Source organism: Oreochromis aureus, linkage group 3 (genome assembly GCF_013358895.1).
Source record: "Oreochromis aureus strain Israel breed Guangdong linkage group 3, ZZ_aureus, whole genome shotgun sequence".
Classification (NCBI taxonomy): Eukaryota; Metazoa; Chordata; class Actinopteri; order Cichliformes; family Cichlidae; genus Oreochromis; species Oreochromis aureus.
In genome coordinates, this window is record NC_052944.1 from 130750559 (window position 1) to 130772837 (window position 22279).

At 43.7% G+C, this 22279-nt stretch overlaps 1 pseudogene; it reads right to left on the reverse strand.

Annotated features, from left to right (window-relative positions):
• Positions 1-5885: 5885 nt before the first annotated feature.
• LOC120435331 lies at positions 5886-20095 on the reverse strand (annotated as a pseudogene).
• Between the last annotated feature and the right edge of the window lie 2184 nt (positions 20096-22279).

Sequence of the window (22279 nt, forward strand, 5' to 3'; positions counted from 1 at the left end):
CTATCGAAGGCGATGATGGTTTAGTCCGTCGGGTCAAAGTTCAAATAGGAGTCCAAAGTCGGACCAAGAAACTGGACCTTGCTTTCAAGCCCCCCATTATCGAGCGGCCTATTCAAAAACTGGTGGTTCTTGTTGAAAGAGAATAATAACAACCACGTTATTATCTGAGAGGAACTGACATGCTGACATAAACAATGTAACAGTCCAGGTGGCACCTGCTCTATGATGTTTGTACACCTGTATATTGGTTGAAGTGGTTTCATTTGTTGTTGTTCAAATCATGTATGATTAGCTAGTTTGTAAATCATAGCATGATTGGTGGGAGTGTAATGAACCGCTGATCTGTACCTTAAGTCATCCTTGCGGGGGTTGTCGGAACTGGATGCGCAGTCGCACTAAGGACAGATGTGCTCAGAGGCATGCCCCGTAACATGTATGGACATGTAAACAGTCTGTCGCGCGAAGAGAATAAGTTGTACAAAGTCCATGTAAGTTACGATAATACTTTGATAAGTATGATAAGTGTGTTTCCAATGTACAGTATGTTGCTGCGTTTGTATTGTGAGCTATCTGGAAACCTTTTTGTTCTGTACTTACGTTACTTACATCCATGTGCTATTTTTTAGCTTAGACATGTGTGTCATGCAAGCTAGCAGCACCCCATGAGAAAGCGGGCGAAGTGTTTAAGTGTTCACGGAGTTTGCACCCTTGGCAAGCGGAATGAGGTATGTGATGAGAGGTGATCTGTTGTTATATTTTATTTAACCGAGCTGTGTAACCCCTTGATGCTGTTTGAAGTAACCCCTTTTTGTTTTATTTAATCTGTGACTGTATATCTCAGAATTACTTGTTTGAACTTACCTGAATTAACTTAAGCTCATTGTTGTTATTGCTCATTGTTATACTTCAAAAGGACTGTAAAGGTATCAATTCTTTTCTGTTTTTATAGTTTTCACGGTGCTCAATGTCCAGAGAATGAGCCGTGTGTGGTGAGGAAATAAATGGCTGCACCCGTTAGAGACTCTTCTGTCGTTCTTGATGCCAAGGGCTGCTACAAATTGTATAAAATTGAATGGTTCTAGCTACAGTCGACAGGGGAACAATGTTTGTAATGTACATGATTTAATTTGAGTAATGTGAAACGCATGACATGTATTGTATAGTGTAACGATGGTTAAATGTTATATTACAGTCAGGTTAGTTATCTCTGCACGCTGTTGTTTCTTTAAGATACATGTTTGGTTGTGCTGCAGGAAAAAGGGTGTTAATGTGTGCAGGAAGGGGAGGGGGGTCCTGGTTGTTGTTGTGTGTGTGACTGTGCGGGGCTGAAGTGAGGTGTTGTAAGAGAGCACTCTCCCCGGAGTTAACGGCCCGTTTGCCTGTGTCACCAAATAAACGGACAAACTGAGATCGAAACGTCTGGTTTTTGAGAACATTACACTGGTGTCAGAAGTGAAGAACGACCACCTAAAACGCCCGACACCCTGTTGCTGGCGACGCTGACCGTCACGAGACACGAGGATGTTGCCAGACAAGGTTAAGAGGGAGACGGAGGAGAGGGAGGTTCGTCCACGCTCGCCTGCCCATGGAGTGAGGGAAACGGCGCTGCGGCTGTCTGCTGAGGCTGGATTTTCTCCAGGTTTGACTACGCTCGGGACCTTTTCGCACCGTGGCAGCGATTCCGGTGGGAGGGAGTCGACCTCGCTTGGCGCGCGGTCACGTGATGTAAACAAACAACAGCAAGCTGCGGTGAACATAAAAACGCCTAAGTTCAGCGGCAAGACGCCATGGGAAGTGTTTATTGCACAGTTTGAGCTGTTAGCCGTTGCAGCTGGCTGGTCTGAGGAACATAAAGCTCTCCAATTGGCTTTGTGCCTGTGTGAGGATGCAGCTGCATGCCTGCTGCTGCTGACCGAGGAGCAGAGGAGAGATTATAATGCTCTGGTTGGGGCACTTCAGAGACGTTTCGGGCAGTATAACCAACCGGTGCTGCTGAGGTCAGAGTTCCACAACAGACACAGATTGCCGGGAGAGCCCCTTCGCATTTTGGCCCATGAAGTCGAGTGTCTTTGCCAGAGGGCGTATGACAGCATGCCACCATCAGTGCAGGCGGAGTTAGCTCGGGACCAGTTCCTGCAGGCCCTGAGCCCTAAAGAGCTCTGTATGCAAACTCAGCTTGCTCGACCGGCCACACTCAGTGCAGCCCTGGAGCAAGCGTTGGAGAGGGAGATCCTTGCAGGATCCTCTGGGGGCGCTGATGACACACATGTGGTGAGGGCTGTGTCAGCACCTGTGGAGCAGATGGAGATGCCAGCGGGCCTGTGCAGTTTGGTTCAGACGGCTTCTCTGCAGTCACCTTCCCCTCGGGCTGGCCCACGCCGCCGACCACAGAGCTGCTGGGGATGTGGACAAGTCGGACACCTCATCAGGCAGTGCCCCAAGCTTGCAATTGTTCAGGGAAACGCCCACGGGCCCGTGTAGGTGGGAGTACACGGGCCAGGGAGAACGACATCCCCACACCACCGCCATTTCCACCCGGTTCGGTCATCGCTGTGGGCTGGACCCAGGTTGGCGACTTTTGCCATGTTCCAGTGATGATTGCGGGGGTGTCCTGTACGGCCCTTCTGGACACGGGGTCCAATGCAACGCTGGTCCGACCCGATGTCGTCCCAACCGGAGCTGCTGTGCAACCAACTAATGTGCAACTTAAGACTGTGACCGGTGATCTGGCCCCAATTAGAGGGAGGGGAGTGTTCCAGTTTAAGGTGGGGGACCTCGGTGTGCCTTATGCTGCCTGGGTGGCTGACGTGCAGGACGCCTGCATCCTTGGGCTGGATTTTTTGCGAGCCATTGGTGGTGTACTGGACTTAGGCAAAGGCTTCCTCATACTTCCTGATGGGAAGAAGGTGCAGCTTATTCCTCCCCCGGTCTGCCCAGCATCTACCGCATCGTCCACCTCCACCTCGAAGACCCCCGCAGACCCGCCGGCAGAACAGCAAGCGGGGGAGGAGGAGAGGCTCTCAGTAGTGAGGAGCATCTGGTCAAAGAACTGTGAGGGGCTGACTCCACAGCAGCAAGAGAGTCTATGGCAGGTACTAAGAGAGTTCAGTGACATTTTTGCCCTGAAAGAAAGTGATGTTGGCTTGACACACTTGGTAGAGCACGTCATTGAGACCGGGGATGCCGGTCTCAATGACGGTGTCTGGTCTACCTGGATGACCTTCTAGTACACGGGAGCTCCTTTGATGCTGCCCTGGATGCCCTGAGACAAGTGTTGGGGAGGGTGGCGGCTGCAGGCCTGAAACTACACCCCGACAAGTGCCACTTCATGAGGAGGGAGGTGGAGTTTCTGGGCCACAAGCTGGGTCAGGAGGGCATCGGCACTTTGGAGGAGAAAATTCACACCATTACTGAGTGGCCCACGCCGGCGGACCAGAAACAGCTCAAAAGCTTCCTAGGACTGGCGTCTTATTACAGGAGGTTTGTGAAGGGCTTTTCCTCTATAGCTGCACCACTCTTCCGCCTGCTGCAGAAGGACCGTGACTTCATCTGGACCCAGGACTGTCAGCAGGCATTCAACACCCTCCGCAGATCGCTGACAGAGTCCCCAATCCTCGCCCCCCCTGACCCCATCCTGCCTTTTGTCCTGGACACTGACGCAAGCAATGTGGGGCTGGGAGCTGTGTTGTCACAGGTTGGGCCGGAAGGTGAGAAGGTGGTGGCGTACTTCAGCCGGGTCCTGAACAGGAGTGAGCGGCGCTACTGTGTCACACGACGAGAGCTGCTGGCCGTGGTGGCAGGGGTGAGACACTTTAAGTACTACCTGTGTGGCACAACATTTGTTATCAGAACTGATCATGCCGCCCTCCAGTGGCTGATGTCTTTCAGGGAGCCAGAGGGACAGGTGGCTCGCTGGCTGGAGGAGCTCCAAGCCTTCAATTTCACTGTGGAGCACAGAGCACAGAGCACCATTCCAACGCAGACGCCCTCTCTCACCGCCCATGTGCTGCAGCTGGCTGCCGTTACTGTGAGAAGCGAGAGGAGATAGAGCGGGAACTCACAACAATGGATGGAGCAACACAGCTCGCCTGCAGGGCTCTTCTGGTGGTGGATGCAGTGGAGTGGAGGGCACGGCAGGAACAGGACACTGACCTGCTGCCAGTCCTGCAGTGGCTGGAGAGGGAGGAGCAACCCCTTTGGGATGAGTCTAAGGAGCTTGGACTCATCCCTTTGGGATGAGGTCACTGGGTTTTCCGTCTGTACCAGGGGACTGTGGGCCAAGTTTGCAGCTCTCAGGCTGAAGGAGGGCGTGTTGGAGCGTGCCTGGAAGGATCCTGCCACAGGGGAGGAGAGGTGGCAGGTTGTGGTGCCAAGGTTGCTGAGGTCAGCTGTGCTGGAAGCCTGCCACGGGAGCACTGGCTCCGGCCACTTTGGGGTCTCCAAGACCCTCCGCCGCCTCCGCCAGGGCTACTACTGGGGTCAGCAGCGGAGGGATGTGGAGGACTTTTGCCGCAGCTGTGATGCATGTTCCTCGCACAAAGGGCCACAGGACCAGTCCCGGGCTCAGCTTCAGCAGCAACCAGCAGGAGCTCCAATGGAGCGAGTAGCTGTGGACGTCATGGGCCCATTTCCTCGTACAGACAGAGGAAACCGCTATGTCCTTGTGGCCATGGACTATTTCACCAAGTGGCCGGAAGCATATGCCATCCCAGATCGGGAGGCTGAGACTGTCACTGATGTATTAGTGGAGGGGATGTTCAGCCGCTTTGGAACAGCAGAGACCCTCCACAGTGACCAGGGGCGTAACTTTGAGTCCAAGGTATTTGCTGCCATGTGTGAACGCCTTGGGATTAAGAAGACCCGCACCACCCCACTTCACCCCCAAAGCGATGGACTGGTGGAAAGGTTTAACAGGACGCTGGCCCAGCAGCTAGCCATCCTTACCTCAGAACACCAACGAGACTGGGACTACCATCTTCCCCTTATCCTCATGGCCTACAGGTCGGCAGTGCAAGACTCCACCCAATGTACGCCTGCCCTGCTCATGTTAGGGAGAGAGCTGAGAACTCCTGCAGAGTTGGCTTTTGGGAAGCCCCCGGACGCGCCAGAGGCACCACCAGGCCGGGACTACGCAAGGAGGCTGCAGGACCAGCTGGATTCTGCACATTCCTACGACATTCCTATGACATCACCACTAAGGGGAGGCACTTCCGTGCTGGGGAGCTGGTGTGGGTCTACAGCCCAAAGAGAAAGAAAGGACTGTGTCCTAAACTGGATAGCAGCTGGTTGGGGCCCTGCAGCGTCCTGGAGCGAGTGGGGGAAGTTGTCTACAGGGTGCAGTTGCCTCCTAGAGGGAGGAAAGTGGTGCTGCACAGAGACCAGATGGCCCCGTATAGAGGGCAGTCCCTCCCCTCCTTCCCTGAGGGACGTGTACAGAGCTCCCATGACCCTGCACAGAGGTACCCCCGGCCGGAGCTGCGTTCCCCTCCCTCGGACTCTTCACCTCAAAGCCCAGAAGCTCCGTGTACACCCCAGGGGCTCAGGAGGTCAAGGATGGAGCGTAGGCTTCCACCCGCCTCAGAGACTGTGTTGTTCCCTCAGGAACGAGGAACATATTGCTGGGGGGGCAGTGTAACGATGGTTAAATGTTATGTTACAGTCAGGTTGGTTATCTCTGCATGCTGTTGTTTCTTTAAGATACATGTTTGGTTGTGCTGCAGGAAAAAGGGTGTTAATGTGTGCAGGAAGGGGAGGGGGGTCCTGGTTGTTGTTGTGTGTGACTGTGCGGGGCTGAAGTGAGGTGTTGTAAGAGAGCACTCTCCCCGGAGTTAACGGCCCGTTTGCCTGTGTCACCAAATAAACGGACAAACTGAGATCGAAACGTCTGGTTTTTGAGAACGTTACAATAGTTTAATAGAAAATGGTTAGACCAGCGTAATGAGCGGTTGAATTGGTGTTACATGAATAATATGGTAATTGTTTTATTTGTTTGTTTAGCTCTTACGTTGGTTCGTTGTCTGATACACGGCAAGGAATAATAAAGGTCATTCAACAACCATCAGTTCTGGCCTTCTCAGTTCGACTGGATGCTACACCGGGCATGTCGGTTCTGCGCCCCTGCAGTCACACACTTCAGCTTTGATGATGCTGACCTGCTCCAAGCCATGTTTGTCTGCCACTCTCAGTATAACACTGTACTCTCCACTGGTTAGCTCAGTGGCTAAATTCAAGATGATGCCTGTTCCTGAAATAAACAAGACAGCAGATATTTTACTTTATAATTCTGTGTTCATGGATTTGTTTTGTCTCACTTTCACAAAGCGTTACCACCTCTTCAAAGCCATGTTGCACCAATCACTCTAATCTCAATGTTCAGTGGTGATCACTGAATTATGTCTGACTTAAACAATCCTGACATTTGCAAATCACATGTTAGCAGGAAAAACACATATTTTGGTTTCTGAACCAAAGTATTTAAAAGTCTGGCCATCTTATCAGCTCATACTTGTCACATGTTAGCAGTGTACATACTGGAGTCATTCATCCTAGCGGTCCAGTTGGTCTTTGACATGCCCTGTAAAGACACCGAGTAGGGAGGTCCAAATTCTGGTCCATCTTCATCTGTTACTGACAACAGCTGAGGAGCTGGATCCTTGTTGCACACCTGAGGAAACAAAGTCACAGTGAAGCTTTTCTTTATGCTGATATGCTGTATCACATGACTGCACATTGCACTTTTAATTGACCCCATCCTAAGTTCACTATATTTTACTGTTTGAGAAAGTAATTCATGCCTTTATTTGATCCAGGCTTGATTACTGCAACAGAGCATTTTGAGTCAGCCGTGCTCTGCTCTCTCGTCTACTACTTGTTAAAATGCAGCAGCCCGACTCCTGACAGGCACACGTAAACAAGACCATTTTTTCCATGTGTTGGCTCTTTTTCACCGGCTTCCAGAACATTTTAGAAATGACTTCGAAATTCTGTTTGTTTTTAAGCCTAAATGGATTAGCTCCCGCTTAACCTCACACAGTTTTAACAGAACTTAAAGCTCTGTTTTACTCAATTTATTTGAACATTTTGGTCAACCTGTATCGTTTTTAAATTGTGCTTATAAATACATTGACTTTACATAGAACGATTCTGCACTATTAGACGTGTTCAACACAAAAGCGCTGTTGAGCTGATGGGAAATAAGATACCTTAATGTAACGCAGATCAACGACAGGAGCATTGTCATTGACATCTTCCAGCTGAATGATCAGGGTACCAGTTCCTGTAGCTGGGACTGCATCTGGTAGCAGAACACACACATCAGGAGAATAACATTTAGTACAACGATATTTCACTTTATTGAAGAAACCCAAGTTCATAGTAATGCCCACAGACTTTCCTCTAGACCTCTGATCCTTATAACTGACACTTGGCTTTTAAAACAAAGATTTGAGGGCTAAAACTAATGGCTGAGATCAAATTAATTACTGAATTACTAATTATTAAATGATTCAAATTAAGGGTTGCAATGTTATTAGTTGTGAATGTCCCAGGAAATTTGTGCTGGAATTTATATTGAAAAAAGATTCCGTTCCATCATTCAGTAATAGTCTGTGCAATATAGAATTTCTTGTCTTGCAACTTTATAGGGACATTATACAGGCTAGCCCAACTTATCCAATTGAACAAGTGTTCTTCCATAACTTTTCAGAAATGGGAATTTTATTAAAAGTTATAAATTGTAATAGTCTTAACTGCCACCTACCATTATCATATGCACCAATGGTTGCAGTGTATCTGTTGTTTGTGACGAAGGGAGCCTCTGTCCATGAATGTTCTCACTTTAATAAGGCCTGTGTCCCTGTCCACGTTCAGCCAGCCTGCAGGGTCAGTCAATATTTTGTACCTGTACTAGACAGTCACAGAAAAGATGGCAATACTGTGCAGGCAGGATGATTACAATTAGCATGTTTCACAATATGGCACAGTGTGTTATTTGATTGTGGACATCCTCTGCTTCCTCTTCAGGCTAAATACACGGTGATACATCAGTGAGAATTAAACACATTAACTGTTACAGGGTTCTTGCATCATTTAAAAATACTGGTGGCCACTAGTACTATCCATCAGCCTCCTAGTAGATGCAGCTATGGTATGAATTTGAATGTCCTAAGTTGCCTCATTCTTGGGTTATCGGATTCACAAACCTTGCTGTCCATCCAGTAGGGTGGTGACAATACCTCATGAGCTTCTTACAACTAAGGGTTTAAAAAATGATTTAAGACCTTAACATTACAAATTGAGACAATGTCAGTATAATTAACTGTATTTGGGTCTTTTAAGGGCCTAATATACTACTATGGTAGACAGTTTTTCAGTGTTTTATTGCTATAGACAGTATTCTGTAATTTTATCTGCCCAACATGAGGACAGTGAATGAATTTCGACCATCAGACAGAAGAAAGAATCTAAATACTCGACATTTATCTGTGAGATTTAACCATTTAGGGTTTCATCCACAAATTTAATCCTTAGTTCCTTAGGAAAAACAAACCTGACTTAGGGTTTTAGCTCCAAACTTAAGTGAATGTTTAGAAAGAAATTGAATGTTTGCAGCACTTATGAGGTCCCCCCCCCCCCGACTTACGAGACTGTCTGCTTGCGTGCAGTGTCTGGGTCTGAAGCAATGTACTGCACCACGACTTCATCCACAGCGAGGTCCTCTGGTTTTACCACAAGCTTCTCCTTTGGATCAAACACTGGAGCTTCATTCACATCTCTCACATTCACCACCACTGTGGCGGTAGAAGTGACCACAGAAACACCAGGAGCAAAAGGAATCTCATTCTCCACTGAAACCAACAGGGTGAGCTTGCTGGGCCTCTCAAAGTCCAGCTCCTGGTTGGAAGGAAGACAGAAAAAAAGAATAAAAAAGCCCAACAAGGGTGTTGGCACAGATTTTTATGAGGTAACAAGAAATCAAAAAAACGCTGCCATCACGTGACACAGATATTCATAGATGATAAGTCTCTCCCAATGTTATGCAAGAATTCCTGATTTTCTTCCTACCTTTGCAGTAGAAAGGATTCCTTCCTGTTTGTTAGTTCCTGTTTTTACTGTGAAAAGTCCATCAGGATCACCACTGATGATCTTGAACTTTGCGTTCCAGGCTGGAGTTTGTGGTTCATCCTCATCTGTTACGATCATCCTAACAATCTCAACATCCTTTTTGTTTTCATCAACTGTTGCCTTATACTGTGAGAAAATAAAGGATGGGTCAGAAATCACGGCAGTGAAAACCGATCTAAAGACTCCTCACTAGGAATAGAGAATAATGGCCTCATTTTGTAGTCTGTGTCATTATCAGAGATGGGCAGTAAAGCGTTACTTGTAACGAGGGATGGGTATCGAAAACCGGTTCTTGTTGAGAACCGGTTCCCACTGTTTCAATTCCTTGGAATCGTTTGCCTTTTTTGCAAACGATTCCCTTATCGATTCCAGTCGCCCCAAATGACGTCACCACGTTGCGGAGCGTCATTTACCTGGTAGGAAACATGGCGGCTCAAACGGTCAAAAGTTTGTTTATACTTTACGAGAACGGATGACAACAGGGAACTTGCAATACTTGCAAAGTAGATATTTCATTTAAGGGAGGAAACACTACGAACATGCAAAAGCATTTGCTCACAAAACACGCGATAACCTTAAATGAATGTCGTGTTTTTAATTCCGCTCCGGACTCGTGAATCTCAACTCAGCAGCAGAGGTAACGTCTGCACGTCCTCTCCCATTAATGCGGCAGGTAAATAATCAACTAACAGTGCATATTATGTTAACGCGATCTGCCTTATTACAAAACCTGCCATTACTGTGCATTTAGGTGACCATGATGAGACAGACAGAGTCTGGCTGGCTCAGCTGCTGGCAGTTCTCGCTGCAGTCTACCGGTAGCGTCTCCTTTCAGGCCAGGATGAATGTCACCGTGCAGTGACTAAGTTTGTGGTCAAAGGCTTGGACCCATTTGTCACAGCAGATGCCCCCGATTTTCAGTAAGTGAATGTGTTTAATTGTAGGCAGGGACATTACTGGATATCCTTGTGTAATTGCTACAGAATAATTTATGTTATACTACAGAAGAATATTTATTTTATTATTTTACATTTACATTTTTTTTTCCTGGGGACCCTGTGACACCCCATTGAAGAGCCTATCTTCTTCAAAGATAAGATATAAAACAAAGTTCTAAGCTAATCGACCTTAGTGTTCTCCTTTTTTTAAAGAATCGATAAGAGAATCGATAAAGAATCGAATCGTTAAACAGAATCGAAAATGGAATCGGAATCGTTAAAATCTTATCAATACCCATCCCTACTTGTAACTCGTTACTTGTAACGCGTTACTGTAATCCGATTACTTTTTTCAAGTAACGAGTAATGTAAGGGATTACCATTGCAAAAACGGTAATTAGATTACCGTTACTTTCCCGTAGGAACGCTGCGTTACTGCGTTACTAAAACCGTGAGTTTTTTGCGAGAATGTCACATGACATTGACGTAAGCGAGTGCGACGTTCGTGACAACAGCTGTCTGCAGATCAACAGTGGATCATATATCGAGTGCGGGAGAGAGTATGAGCGTGCAGCGTTTAAAGCGTGGAAGTACTGACCTTACTTTGAGTTTGAGTCCATAAAAGTGACAAAACATTAGTGTCCGCTGTGCGTGGGAAGAAAACTTCTTTTACAGCGAAAAAATGCTAAACTTCCAAGCAAGCAGCGAGTGCACTACGACTGTAATGTGAAATTCACAGAGAAACTTGTGGATTCTTCCACTGACCGCTGCGGCACACCTGCACCAGGGCAAACCTCCGCCTACCCCACTCCTGCTTTACAGGTGAAAATAGAGCAACAGGACCGCTAGTCTTTGACTTTATTTATTTTCTGCTGTGTTTTACTTGCATCTATTTGAAAGACTGAGCGTAAACACAAAAAAATATTTTATTTTATGTGCTGGAATGTGCAGAAAATAGGTTTAAATGTTAAACAAATTTCTTCCAGTCAGATAATGTTGCATATAATTAAGTTTTTGCTTCATGCATAAAGTTAAAAGATTAAAATTAATAAAACAAGTTTTAAAAAGAGACTTTTTCATTTGATTACATTTTGTATGATGGATTATGCAGAAAAAGTAGAATTGGGCTGAAAGATCTATCGCTTTATTACCTATTCAGGTTGTAAATCGTGTTTTTAAAAAGTAACTAAGTAACTAAGTAATTAATTACTTTTGAAAATAAGTAATCAGTAAAGTAACGGGATTACTTTTTTGGGGAAGTAATCAGTAATTAGTTACTGATTACTTTTTTCAAGTAACTTGACCAACACTGGTCATTATATTAGGTTCATTACTTAATGCAAGTCTACAACTGTGCAGTAAATAATTTTTGTGTCTTTTGGCACAAAAAGCCACAACTCACAATTTATGGCGACCGTGACCCAGAGTGAGAAGAAGCTATCATGCAAAGACTTTAAATACATCTGAGCATCACTGAGCATCGTTGCTTGCTAAGAGTTTTCTTGCTGTTTGTTTTGAGATTTAGATTCAATAAAATCTTTGCCATTTATTGGAAGATCATTTTGTATGAATGTCATTTTGTCATGAACATAAACCCATTGTGGGTTTTTGCTGTGTCAGCATGTGTGAGTGCAACATTAGTAAGGCAGTTAGATACAGACTGAATGTGTTCTGCTTTAACTGCTGCCTTTTCACTCTGTTAAACAGGAAGTTTCCAGTTACTTCATACTTACTACGCTCTGAATGAAGACTGGAGTGTTGTCATTGCTGTCCGTCACCGTGAGGATGACTTTTGTTTGTCCAGTTAACCCTTCTCCCGCCAGATCTGCTGCTTGTACTGTCAGAGTGTACTGTGGATATTTCTGTTAAGAGACGAGGACTGTTAAGGTAGATCAGCTCATCAACAGGAAGGAGGAAACACTGACATCAGTTTACAGACTGTAACACAGCCTTCAGACTGACTAAAGCTCTTCATCTATGAAGGCTGATTCTGCTGAAAAGCTGAAGCTAAACTCATTTAATATTTTGCTTATGACAAACATGATGCTGTTGAGAGGCGTGCCCAAACTTTTTAAAATAAAGTATTCCTTGACCGTTTGGCATGAGGCTGTTGTTGTTGCTCTGTGAAGCCAGTCTCAAAGAGTTTTACGATGCTGCACCAGAAACAGATTACTCTGATCTCCTGTAGTCTGCATGGAAGACACAAACTTGTCTGACAAACTATTTGCTAAGTATGAATTGTGTGTCCAGAAGTATGACACAAACCAGAAATGTAGACAGATAAACTAGACCTATACTTTGGAGGCTGTGTCAAGTTTCACTATGAAAAAACCAACATGTGTTTTTGCAGCACCCTCTTTGTGACTGATTTCCAGCAGTGACAGGCAGACTGCTGATCCTGATTCATTATGAAATGTTTTTCAGCCCTTAGGTGTAAAAGGACACTTGTGTTTTAAATGTGTTTAACAAATCTCACCTCTCTGTCTAATCCTCTACCAGTGACTCTGATGCTTCCAGTAACTGGGTTGATTTCAAACATGTTGTCAGTGGGCAGCGGTGGGTCCTGGTTCAGAATACGATAGCGGAGATCTGAGTTGAGATTATCTGGCTCATCGTCGTCTTTGGCCTCAACCCTAACCACCTCAGTCCCTGGAGTGGAGGAAATAAAAAGAAGTTCCTGAAGGTCTTCACACTGCTTCATTTACAAGATTTACTAAATAAAATGGACGTAATCCGAAAGGTCTGCTAATTTCCTTCCAACCCAAATCATTCTCTGGTGCTTTAGGTGTTATTTTGATCGTCTTTAAGTCTCTGGTATCTTGAGATTCATTAAATATAGTGGACTTGGTGAAAACTCCATCATGGATAAGAATTATAAACAGGAACAAAACCAAAGACGTCCAGAGGTAATAAGGTTTCTATACATACCGATGGCGTGGCCTCAGCAACATTTGCGTTGTACTCCACCGTAAAATAAGGTTCGTTGTCGTTCTGGTCGATCACATTGACTATAATCTCCATAGGATAATCCTCGTGTCCTTGTCCTTCTACCAGAGCATGTGATTCAAACTACAGAGAAGATTTTAACATGTGTCATTTAGAAAGTTTCAGATTCACCTTTAAACAGATTCAATTATCTCTACACGATACAAACAAGGCAGAGCTGATTGTTGAGTGAAGAGACGTCTTTGCAGTGCATTTAGATGATGTGAGGTGACACGTCTTGTTACTTGACCGCTTCTGCCTCTCAGAACGGTCATTTTATGTTCCATTTCAAAACAACCAAAATTATCTGAAATTTCCAGCTGGAAAAGTTTAACAAACCAACAGAAGAGTCTCAATACTTCTGCAAACTGAATATTTCACATCAAAAACCTGCTTTTCTCAACTATGCAGTATTGTCTGTTTAACATAACACTGGAACAAAGATGTTTTTTTTAAAGAAAGACGAAACACCGTTTTCCAATGGGGATCAAAATGCAATAATCAGGTACAAACTGAAGATGATTACCGTGTAATGAGCTGTTTCCTCTCTGTCGAGTGGCTGTGTTACATACAGATTGCCCGTCTCTCTGTCCATGGTGAAACGACCAACAGGAGGCAGATCAGCTCCAGGACCAGTGATGCTGTAAAAGATCTTCCTTGTTTCGCAAGTAGGGCTGATCTGGACAAAAATACAACAGAACTGAGTTAAACCCCTGACTCCAACAAAAGTTAGTGTTGAACAACAGCTACAGCAAAGAGGTGCCTGAGGTGGAAGGCAGGTTACAATTTTCTACATGCTGTTATCGGGATTGTAAGAAAAACAAGACGGTCCCCATAATCTTTAATTACAATACTGTATTTGGTTAAAATGTCCTGATGGTTCAAATATGTTATTTTCTTTAGTTGTTGTAAAATAATGTGTGCCCCAGTCTCCAATGAGGAGAATTATTCCTCTGTTACACCACAAGAGGGAGCATCTCCTGAAATGAGCAGCTCTGGCTGCCAGGCCACTCACCATGAGGCAGTGTGCCTAACAAATGCTGTGTGAGACTGTGTACAAACCTGTAACTATGTGCTAAGTCCATATAGCTGCAGAATATACAGTAAAGGCAGATGCACAAAGCCACACTGGTTTCTATTTCTTGTAATCTAAGTGTGCAACAGGATCATTCAATCAGTCATCTTGTGATCTCTGAATAAGGAATTATTTGAGAAGACAAACAAATCTTATTACTGAGTGTTGTTGTGGCACACATGGGGCAGTTTGCTCTCTTACTAATCATCTAACTAATCATCAATGAAATCTCTCTGACTGCTGCTCATTTCAACAACCAAACCTGGCTGGTGTATTTCTGGAGACATGAGTAACTGCAGGTTAGTGGTTCTATTTTTGTCAAAATCTGTTCTCTGTTGTTGTTGTTGTTGTTTTATAATTCTGTTTTACATTTATGTGGATATTCTTGGAACAAATGATCTGCCCATTGTGCACAGCCACGTTTTAACTGGTATAGTCACACACGAGCATTTTACAGTTATTCTTTTCAAAACAGTATTTTAATGATTGCCAAACCATGCTGCTTCCAAGTGGCATTTGAAAATGACAGCTACAGGAAATGTGAAAAGGAGTATACAGTGGGTATACTCCTTTTCACATTTCCTGTAGCTGTTCCTGTAGTATGATAATTGTCTTCTCTTCTAGTTTATTCTGATTTTGGTATCCTGTGTCCTCCCGTGTGCCCTGTTCGTGTCCCTGAGTTCGTGTTGTGGACTTCCTGTTTTATTTTGAAGGTCAGTATCTGTTGTCACTGTGTTCAGCTTGTATCCTCCGGTCTTCTTGTGTATTAGGATCAGCTGTGCTTCCCACCTGTGTGTCATTACCTGGTCTCCTTGTGTGTGTGTATATCTAGTGTGTGTCGGTCTGTGCTCTTTGTCGGTCGTCTGTGTTTCATGGTGTTTTGGTTCTCCGGTCTGTGTCTCTCTGCCCTTCACCCCGTTTCATGTTTGCTCTTATTTTGCCCAGTTTAGGTTTCTTCAGTAATTTCTCATGCCTCATTGCCTGTTCTGTCACTCCACCACTTTGTAAATAAACGTCACTCATATCATCAGTCTATTGCCTGCATTTTGGGTCCTCATTCTCACAACACCTCACGGCTCGCCCCGGCAGCCATGACAACTGTAAAGAAAACCAAATGGAAAAGATCTTGTGGCGAAAACAAAAAACTGAAATATGCTTTAGAATCAACTTTTTGTCACAAGATAATTGAGGTTCCCTTACTTGAGCTACTTTTAAGGGATAGATTCCTCTCTGATTCTCAGGAACATTTAATGGAGGAATAACCCAGTCTCTCCTCCTCCTCCTCAGTCCTTCACCTGGCTCGGGAACCTGCAGAACAGGCACCTGAGCATCAGCTGCATTCTGGGAAAAGAAGCAGACATTTTGTTTGATAGAAGAACACTTCCAGAACTGGATCAAGTGCAATGAGGAGGAAGAGATACATTGGATGTACTAGAATTATATTGACTGTCGAAGGTGGCTGTAACAACAAGACTAGCTCTGAAACCCACTAGCTAAATGTAACCAACCCTTCCATGTGCAGCCACACAGTGTTAAAGAGAAACAGCAGAGCCTTGGTTTAGTATCCAAAATCATTAAAAAGGTACTTGAGGTTTCATGCTCTGAGTAAAGAACAGTATGATGTAAGTGGGATATTTTCTTTAAAAAGAATTATTTTGAGAAGAAGAACAAATGGGTTTCCTTTTGTTTCTAATCTTACTGCTGAGCCCACGTTAATACAGTGATGCTCACCATGCTCACACTGACAGGAATGGTCAGTTTGCGGCCTTGTGAGTCCCAGGAGTGGATGAAGAAGTCATGGTGTCCTTCATGAAGAAACACTGGTCTCTTTACCTGGAAGAAAACAAATTATGTTAAAGATTTTTAAAGAAGCTAAAATGTGACAAACATTCAGACTTTGTCAAAGTAAAATTCTGTGATGTTCGTTAGCAGTCTATGATACAGTGCTCAGTCGTCGAAGAAACTTTTGCTCCTTTTCAAATATGTTGCAACATTTCAGGAGGTTTCATGTCAGCAAAAGCTAAAATATCCTCAGAGCTAGAAACGCTCGGTTCTTTTCAGCAAAAAATCCCACAAACACTATTCATCTAAGATTGTCAGTTAGATATTGTTGCAGTACATTCAAATGTTTACCCGCAAAACCGTACCAAGCAAGTCTTTGAATCTGCACTCACCATCAGTACACCGTCTGTCTTTACTGCAAAACGTTTGTCAGAGGTGTCGAACAGAAATCTTGTGCGATCTGTGCAGTCAGAGAAGCCCACTGAGAACAGAGAGAGTAGTTACTGTTTAATTACTGCAGTTCATGAAGAGACAGAAAAATAAGTGGCACGTCTTAAATGCATAAGAACAGAAGTCATGAAAAATCAAAATCAAATAGAAGTTAAGAAATATCTTATGCTTATTAGCTCTATGAAGACTCAAGTATCCAAGCTGCAGTAAAATTGGTATTAGCTGATATCATGCCTGGTATTAGTTCAGCTACTCTATGAGTATGTTATCTGGTTTAACCTGCATATCTGCAAGCTGCTTTGAAACCAACTTCAGCTTCAGGTTTGGTAAAGTGTGCACATGTGATGTGAGATGTTTTGTCATCATTGTAGCTGTGCATGGCAAACAAATATTTAGATTCATATATTTTTGGTATGGGGACGTAGTGGTTAAAACTGTGGCTCACAGCAAGATGATGTTATGGTACAAAACCAGGAGCTCCAGGTGCAATAGTTTTCTATCACTGGTGAAAAATTTGCTTGAATAAGTGAAAATTTCAGCATTGAAATTGTCAGCTATTTGAAATGTGCTATTTGCTTTCAACCTGTTGAAGGCCTCTCAGAAACAAATCCTTACTAACTGCAACTTTAACCACTACTAACCAATATACAACATTTTCTGTTATTACCTTTGCCCAGTACCGTGCCTCGTGTCAGGTAGTTTCTCGTCACACTGAAAGTGAGATGATCTGACTGAAATCCAGGTACACATGCTGGCTCCTCAGCAGTCACTAAATTAGGAGGCTAGGACAGAAGAAACAGCATTTTAATGGTTGCCACGAATGATTCAGATTCCTTTAAACAATTACTGGTGCATACATTTGCAGATAGATCACCAGAGACATTACAGAGTTTTCAAAAGTATCACCAAGCAAGAAAAAAGACTTGTTAGTGCTTTTACTTTCTGGTTCCTGGCAAAAAATATTAACCCCCCCCAATGTTGATAAGTAGGACTTCTCTGGTATAGGCACAGGGCAGGACTGTGCCAGGACTCCAGTTTGTTCATGTAAATGGAGAGTCCTCTTCACACACTGAGGTTAATTATGGAGTTCCACAGGGTTCAGTGCTAGGACCAATTCTGTTTACATTATACATGCTTCCCTTAGGCAGTATCATCAGAATGCTATGCAGATGACACCCAACTCTGTCCATGAAGCCAGGTAACACACACCAATGAGTTAAACTGCAGGAATGTCTTAAAGACATAAAGACCTGGATGGCCGCTAACTTTCTGCTTCTTAATTCAGATAAAACTGAGGTTATTGTACTCGGAAATGTTGTCGATGTTTTTTGTTTGTTTATTTTTTGTTTGTTTATTAAAAAAAGAAGAAGTCTATTTTAAGAAAAAAGGGCCGTGTTTAATCATCACCTTCTAGGCTCATATTCTGTCCTGTTATCTAATCAACCAAAATTTCTCATTCTATTTGGAAATCATGGATTCTTTGGGTTAAAAATGTGAAGGACAGTCCTGCCTGTTGTGCAGCTGAACTCCAAGTTACACTTTCACTGAACTGTAATGCACCTCCACAGTGATTTTTCAGAGAATGCTTTACATATTTCAAGACTATGCCAATTTTTTCTCTACATGCAATCCAACAGCATGGTTTCATAAGAGCTACACTGTCTGCAGGCTAGACCTTTCAGTCACTTCAATTCAAGACAAATTCAGTTCAGCAGAACTAGAAATGAAATGAGAAACATGGCAAACTATTGAGGATCTAAAATCCTTTATCAGTGCAGTATGGGAAAAATAAAGGCTTCTAAAACTGCAGCAACTGGTCCCATTAAACATAGAAAAGCGTGTTGCTAGAAGAGGTGATGCAGCAGAGTCGTGCTGTCACTGGCATCTATGACAAAAACCCAATGTTACCCTCCATTTTTAAAGATAGTTGCAAGTAGAATCTTTTTTCTTATAGAACATTTGAACTAATGTTCAGTATTAAAACTATTTTGAAAATGAAAAATATGTAATATGATTTAATATATAAATATGTAAGATATATATTTCTTACCTGAAAAACAGTTAAAATGCTCCAAATTGCAAACCAAATGGCCCCCATGTCTTTATCTCAGTGGAGGCAGAGCGCAATAACCGATGATCTCGTCTCCTGAGGGTAGTTAAAGCAACTGAACGTTCACATAGACAAGTCTCTGCAGCTGCTTTCAGCACATGACGTCAGCTTGTAGAAGCTCTGGCTCTGTATTCCTGATATGGTCATGCACACCGAACACACCTGAGCAGACAGATTCCAGTAGTTTCTGTATTCATGAACATGTAACAGACATACAAAATGAAAGAGAAACCAGCCAAGACTGGTCTGAACTTCAACAATCTTTAACCGACCTTAAAACTTCATCATATACAGAACACACTCTGTTACATATACTTTAATATTTTGCGCTTTACATAGACTTTACAGTATATATTTGAAGCATAGAGAAAGTTTTATAATGCAGCTTCAAAAAATACACTATTAAGAGTAAGTCATGTAACTTCTGTTTGTCTGCAACAATGGAGAACCATCTGAAAAGAATCAGAATTGCAGCTCTTTTGTTTTTCAGCATGACAGTGACCCCAAACACACTGGCAGTGCAGTTAACTCATACCTGGATAAAAATACACAACGGAATACTATCAGTCATGAACTGGCCTGCCCAGAGGCTGAAGTTCGACATTATTGAACCATTTTGGAGTCATCTTGACAGAGAATGTAACAAAAAGCAGACAACATCCAGATAGGAGCTCTGGAATGTCCTGAAGACCTAGTCCTGAAAAATACTTGGAGAAATTACAAGAAAGCCTAAGTGAGTTTAGGCTGTGGCGAAGAATAAAAGTGGTCATTCCCAATACTGACAATGATGCTCATTTGAACTGTACATAGTATTTATGTCTAATATACTGTATTTTCATATGTTTGCAGGTTAAATCCCTTTAGCGATTCCCTATCGTAATAAATTAATTATAAATGACCAAATTACCTGAAAATCTTCATGTACAAATATATCTAGGGTTTACAAAGAATGGTCTGGAAATGAAAAATATAAATAAAATCAGTGAAGGACTGCTTTCTTCAAACATGGGTTTTTTTGAGAACAGACATCAGTAAAGAATTGCTAGACTGGTTTTATCTGATAGAAAGGCAACAGTAGAAGCTCAAATGTTGAAATAAACGAAATATGACAGCAGATTTTCTTTAAACTGCTAAGTGACATAGAAGGTCATTATGGCTTTACAAAGCACGAAAACTGCTAAGTGAATTCAATTGCAAGTCGTTTACAGTGGCTGTCCAAATACTAATTTAATACCATCTTAAATTCCCCTCGCCCATGTGGGCGGTCTATCCTTCAAGCTCGGGTCCTCTACCAGAGGCCTGGGAGCTTGAGGGTCCTGGGCAGTATCTTAGCTGTTCCTAGGACTGCGCTCTTCTGGACAGAGATCTCTGATGTTGCATATATACAGTGTTTCTTTATTTTCATTACTTTCTACAGGGTAGATACATACTGCAGATACATACTGAAATATGTGAAGCAGTGGTGGTTCTAGGGGTGGGGGCACAGAGGCACTGTCCCCAGCTGAATTTTGATTGGCCCCTTGAAGTTCCAGTCCTGTCACTCATCTGTCCTTTGCACGAGAGATGATCAGATTACAGGTGAATGCAAATCCAAGACCAAAAACACTAATGAGCCAAATAGGAACTTCCAGCATGAAATCTTACAAAAGAAGATTTGAACGATCCCACAGGGGAAGCTTTCTCGGATCAGCATCTGCGTTTGGAGGAGTTTGTTATAAGTCATCCCTATTTACCCACAGCTGTCACAAAGCTGAAGTTTAGCAAACATTAAACTAAGAAGTAAAGCAAACGTTAGTTAACAGTAATGTTAATTAGAGTACAGGAAAAGAAACATTCAGTGGTAGGCTGGAATTCAGCCTTTATTGGTCAAAAGAGTGAGTGTGCCAGCTGCTGAAGCTTCTCAAGAGGGGGGGTAGAAATATTTATAGATTTTTTTGACAGTTATATAGAACACAGACAATTTAAAGAGCAAAACATTTGACCCATAAACATGTTCAGAAGTCACAGTCAAGTGTCAGCTGCATGTATACCAAAAAATAAAAAGGAAATAGCATTTAGAATGAGCATTGTACAATCCAAGACAATATACAGTTATTCCAAGTTACAAAAAGAAAGGATTATTGTTTCTTCAATTATTGGCAGAATTTAGTTAATTTCCCCACCAATGATCTGCCAAAAATTATTTTACTTTAGTAAATGACCAAAAGTAAAGTGTAAGACTACCTGTCTCAGTCCTACATTTCAGTGTGATATGTCCTGAGACCAGAGGTGTAGTGTTTCTCCTAATAAAATCCCTAACATCTAAGTACTGGAAAAACTCCTTGTTTGATACATTCTTCATTTTTCAATTAGTTGATAAAATGAGATCAGGGTAGATTCTTCCAAAAGATCCTGTGATTCTGAGTCGTTGTTATCCTAGTTTAAGAAAAAAAAATCACAATTATCTCAAATTGGTGAAATTATCCCTCCCCTGCTGGGTCAAAACAGACCCCAGCCAAGCCCAGTCTGTCTGCAGAGTAAAAGGCACAAGTTAGGCATGTATAACTGCAGCTCCCCACAGACAGCCTGTTTGACTCTCACAAACGCCACCTGGCACTGCCCCGTCCACCGGACCAAATCTGGGGTACCCTTTCAGGTGAGATCAGTTAAGAGGCTGATCAGGTCTGAGAACCCGGGAATGAACTGGCTATAGTAGCCAGCCAGCCCCAAGAACTATCTCACCTCTTTTTTGGTCTTGGGGCGCCCACAGGATGCAATGGCTGCTGCTTTTTCCACTTGTGGATGTACCTGCCTGCCCCCCAAGTGGTGGCCCAAATACTGTACCTCCACACACTTGTTCGGGTTGGCTGTGAGCCCTGCCTGCCTCTGGAACTGCAGTCACCCGCTGCACATGCTCCTCTCAGGTGTTACTATGAATGATCATACCAAGTAGGCGGCAGTAAACGCAGCGTGCGGCCCTAGCACCAGAAATGCACAGGAAATGTGACAAATTGATACAAGCCTGGACTTTCCCTGGACTCTGCAGAAAAGTGAATCTGCCAGCAGTCTTTGGTTAAATCCAGCACTGTGAGCGGTGCCTAACCGGTCCAGTAGCTCATCACCTGGGGCATGGGGTAGGCATCAAACCGTGACACTTCGTTCACCTTGCGATAGTCGACACAGAACCGTACTGACCCATCTTTCTTCACAACCAGACCTATGGGGCTACACCAGGCACTGTGTGACTCTTCTATTACTCCCAGCTTCAGTATCTCAGCCGATTCCCTCTGAACCTTTGGTCTTTTATGTTCAGGTAGTCTGTAATCAGAATCAGAATACTTTATTGATCCCTTGGGGAAATTATTTTTTGTTACAGTGCTCTTCCAGTGCGACCCTCAGCCTGCTCCCCCAGCATAGAGGATCGCACTGGCCACAACAGACTCATAGAAAATCCTGAGCATTTTCTGGCAGATGTTGAAGGACCTCAGTCGCCTCAAAAAATAGAGACGACTCTGGCCCTTCCTGTAAAGTGCTGTGGTGTTTTTTGTCCAGTTCAGTTTATTGTCTATATGTACTCCAAGGTATTTATAGTCCTCCACAATGTCAACACTGACCCCCTGGATTGAAACAGGGGTCAAGTGTTTCCTGGTCTTCCTGAAGTCCACTATCAATTCCTTGGTCTTTGCCACATTGAGCTGCAGATGATTCTGCTCACACCACGTGACAAAGGAGTCGACCACAGCCCGGTACTCTGTCTCATCATCCCTGCTGATGCATCCAACCACCGCTGAGTCATCAGAAAACTTCTGAAGATGGCAGGTCTCTGTGCAGTGGCTG